Source organism: Asparagus officinalis, chromosome 7 (assembly GCF_001876935.1).
Source record: "Asparagus officinalis chromosome 7, Aspof.V1, whole genome shotgun sequence".
NCBI lineage: Eukaryota > Viridiplantae > Streptophyta > Magnoliopsida > Asparagales > Asparagaceae > Asparagus > Asparagus officinalis.
This window is the reverse complement of record NC_033800.1, coordinates 113,974,448-113,979,161: the sequence shown is the minus strand read 5'-3', so window position 1 is coordinate 113,979,161 and position 4,714 is coordinate 113,974,448.

Here is a 4,714-nt window from a genome sequence, read left to right as displayed (position 1 = left end):
AAGTCAAAAAGAGTCGTGGTGACTCGGGACTGTGCGAGCCACCATTTGGTGGCTTGGCCACCGCCGGCCACCGAATTTGCTTGCTCGGCTACCTGTCAGCCACCATTTTCGTGCTCGACCACCATTATGCTGGCCTCGGCTACCTATTCAGCCACCATTTGGTGGCTCGGCCCACCCTCGCGCCCTATTTGCTGCTCGGTCGGCCACCATTTGCTGGGCTCGGCGTCCACCATTTGTTGGCTCGGCTACTGTCGGGCACCATTGCTGCGCTCGGCCACCTCCGGCCACCATTTGGTAGCTCAGCCATGGGCCGAGCCACTGCTTCTGACCAGAGTTCTTTCAGGCGACTCGGCCGCCAGGGGTATGCACTTGGTTTGCCGGTTTGATGGCGGTGAGCACGCGGGTCACTGGAGCTGGCTGACGAGTCGACAGGCCAGTTTGGAGGTGGCCGTGAGCACGCGGGTCACTGGAGCTGGCCTGACACTGCGCAGCATTTTGGCAGGTGGCCGGTGACCACGGTTACTTAGTTTGCGATTTGGTGGCCAGATGAGCGTGCGGGCCACTTGGTGCTGGCCGGTGAGCACCCCGCGGACCACGTCATCAATAGTTCATTGATTCGTGGTCGGTGTCAGATAATCTCTGACTTTAGATAATGACGTCCAATCACCTTCTCTCCGTCTCGAACTGTGTGTGGATACCTATAGGTATTTTTAGCCCTTCATTAACATATTAGCATATAAGTATGAAACAAAAAATATGTTTTCCAATTATATTCAATTGTTTCATATTAAAACTTGAAAACTCAAAACCATGTATGTATATATATAACTAAATATACATAGAAACCAAAACTTAACTTATATATATATATATATATATATATATATATATACAGAGAAACCAATAAAATGTGTGTGCATATTATATTGAGCTTAAAGTACTTAACACACATAATTTAAACTCCTAAACTAAATTACCCAAGCTTGATCTTGATCTTCAATAAGCTTGATTTGGTACACTTTACGGATGAAGCTTGAACTTGTATCTTTAACTTGAATGTACATTGTTTTACTCCACTATTCCGCCAATCTCCATTGGATATGATCGTTGAAGCTCTATTCCATCCATCCTCCAACATATTATTTGCCTAGAATAAATATAAAACACAAACACTAGACAAACAATATTAGATGTAAATTATTTGTACATCATCATCAAAACAAGAAGGCCAACATGACCCACTGTGGACCGAGCTGGTCCGGCCTATAATGGGCTAGGCTTGGTCTTGACCTAAGGCGGGTTTTGGCCCGGCCCACACCCACACCCACACCCACACCCACACCTAATTTTCGGGCTCCAAAAAGAATTACTCGACACCTAGTTCCCGTCTCCACAAGTTCAGTATAATTCATTCATGTCATCTATTGTGAGCTTGTATTACATGTATTTCAAAAGAAATGTCCTAAAGTTCATTCCCTTAAATCGAGTGTGGAAACATCTCCAAAGATATCAGTTAGAACACCCATATACCAAACATAAATACCTACTAAAGGTAGAGAATAGAAATTGAATTACAAAGTAAAAAATAAATAATGTTATTAGGAAAATCTCGTGCATTGATTATTATTTTTAATATTAGGTTATTAAATCTTCATAGACATAAAATAAAGGCTAAACTAAACTTTAAGGCTGCGTTTGGCAAGAGGATAAATGGGGGTTAAGTGGGTTTAACCCTCCATTAGCCTGCCAAACAGGAAAAAAAGAAGGGTTAACAAACCCGCACGCGAGCGTTTTATCCCATTTAACCCGTCACAACACGGGATAACTATTCCTCGTGAGAAGGCGGAACAAGGCTTGTTCCGCCTTCTCACAGGAGGGTAGACGAAGGAATTATGAGGGCAGTTATTTCATCTGGATCTCGTGAGAGAAAATTTCCACTTACTTCTTTCCTTCTAAAATTTCCCCACTAAAATTCCCACCCTAAAATTTTCCCCCAATCACTAGCTTACAACCTCCGCCTTCTAAAATTTCCCCACTAAAATTCCCACCCTAAAATTTTCCCCCAATCACTAGCTTACAACCTCCGGAACCTCCACACCGAGCTCACCTTCGAGGTCTGCGGGGACCTCGACGACCTTACCCAATCTCCGGCCAGAGAAACCCCGCTGCTTGGCTCCCCCTGCAAAGACAAAGGTCTCTTCACTTGCTTAGATCAATTTCCTGATTAGTTTGTCGACTCATAGCGGTAAGCTCCTTCTCCTTTCTCGTTTCATTCTAGGTTTTTGATTATGAATTTCATGCTAGAGTTTGATTCTCTTTGCCCTTTTCTCACCAAGGTAAAAAAATTAAATCTTATTTGTCATCAAGTCGATAACTACTATTTTGCATGAATTCGATTTGGATCTGAAAATTATGTATTCATTCTAGAGATTAGTTCTTTTGATTTTTCTTTTTATGATTTTGGTGATCTGGATTTATTCCCTTTAAAGATTGCCAATATATTATCAATTGTTGGTGAGCGTATTGGAATTTGAGAGGGTTGGAGGTATAATTAGAAATTTTTATTTCTTGTTAGTACGAGACTTTTAATTAGAAGTACTATCTTATTTAATATGCCAATTGCTTGACTACTTTATTGAGAGAAAGATGAATAAAAATTGCTTGCATTGGAAATATATATTTAAAGATATTACTAGTTTCATTTTCTTTGAAATTTAAGTTTGTGGTTCTTCTTCTTATCTTTATGCTATTGATTTTATTCATTACTCGTCTTATTAAGTTTCAATGCTCTTCCATCATTTGTTATTTTCCTTAGGCATGTAGGTCTATGTAGGCATAGTAAGTTTGGCTACTCTCTCACTCATTGTATAGAATCTTCAAGTTTAGTTGGCGTTCCAAAGGTGTTTGTTATAATTTCTCACTAAGAACTTGGACCAAAATTACCTCATTTGATAATTTCATAGTTTTGCTTAATTATATTGATGCTTGTGCTTTTAGAATTTATATATCACATATATCAGACTAAGTTTAATGTTGGCTGTCAACTTATGAAGTTAAATTAAGATTATATAGATATTTTTCAGAGATTACAATAATGAACAATTACACCACTTGTTTCCTTAGTAGCAAACATTTTAGAAACTTATGAAGTTTATCATGTTCTGCCCAACTAAGCTATATACATATTGTTTTCCTGTTTCGTCCATAACTTAGAACAGGAGATTACTGTAGCATTGAATTTTTTTTATTTTCAAGTATTGAAAAGAATGTGTTGTGATTATTATAAGCTTAATTAAAAGCGGAACTCTCAATCTAGTACAAAAAATTTAGGAAAGGAAAAAAGGATTTTTGCAATGTAGTCTATCTACAAATGATAATGACTTTTCATATAGTTCATAAAAATCAACTTTCATGCCTTTTTAATGACATCTTTATTTTCCTTTATATTTTCACTTATTATCTTGTGGGATTGTAGGACATTGTAAATCTTTGAATTTTAAAGTAATTAGGTGAAAGTTCTTTTGAATATGTATGTGTGTAGTCATGTCTTAATGCATAGTCTTGCTTAATGCCTTTTTCTATACATGTAGGTGTAGGCTGTCTAAAAATCATTATAGATAGATGATCCCCATCAAACATCAATGATGAAAGTTACAACATGACGACTTCCATATCAACAGATGAAGTTTCAGCTCGTGAAAAATTATTGCAAGATCAACTTGAACTTCTGCAACAGTTTGGGCTGGACCTGCTTCTTGTTTTAACACAGGTTTGATTCGTTTGAATATCTAAAAAATTATTTATTATTTATGGCCAACTACTGTTATATGTTTTCAGTTGACATTCATATCTTTTTTCATTAAATAGATATATGGCTCCAGCGTCAATCGTCCAGTTCGCCATAAATGTCTATCTGTAATTGGAAAGCTTATGTATTTCAGCTCAGCTGATATGATCCAGTCATTACTTAGTGTAACAAATATATCTAGATAGTGATCCATTTACATGTGTTTAAATTATGTAAGATATTTAGAGATTGTGAAAAGAGCTCGAGAACTTTGTGCTGAATGTATGTCATTTGTTGTTTAGCTTTCTAGCAGGTGTTCTGGCATGGAAAGATCCTCATGTTTTGATCCTTGCTCTTCAGATAGCTGAAATTTTTATGGAGAAGCTTCCAGGAACATTTTCCAAGATTTTTGTTAGGGAAGGAGTTGTTCATGCTGCAGATGCATTAATATGTCTTGATTCTTCAATTGTAGTTCCTTCTCAAACATCCTTTGAAAAGGACAATGATCCTTTGCCTCGAACAACTTCCTGTTCTCGTCGACGGATAACCAGACATTATAAACTTGTTTGTGCAGAAATAATTGGTTGCAAACTCTTTATTTGAATGACATAGAAGTTTGTTTTACCCCCTGAAGGCTTGATTCTTCTTTTGTTATACTGCTGGAAGATACTAAGAGCAAAGAAAATGGTCGTCAACATGTGCCAAGACTTTTGCTTATCAATCTCTGGAGATGAATCATGAAATTCTAAAATTCATTCCAAATACAAATTGTTGTATCCAAATTGTATATTGTTCCCCTTTCTCCAGAAAAGTGTGATTTACATTTATATCCAAACACAACGCAAATGAAACAGGTGGTGAACAAAATGTTTATTTATTTGCATGTTTTTGTTTATTCTTGTTGCCTTTATATATATATATATATAT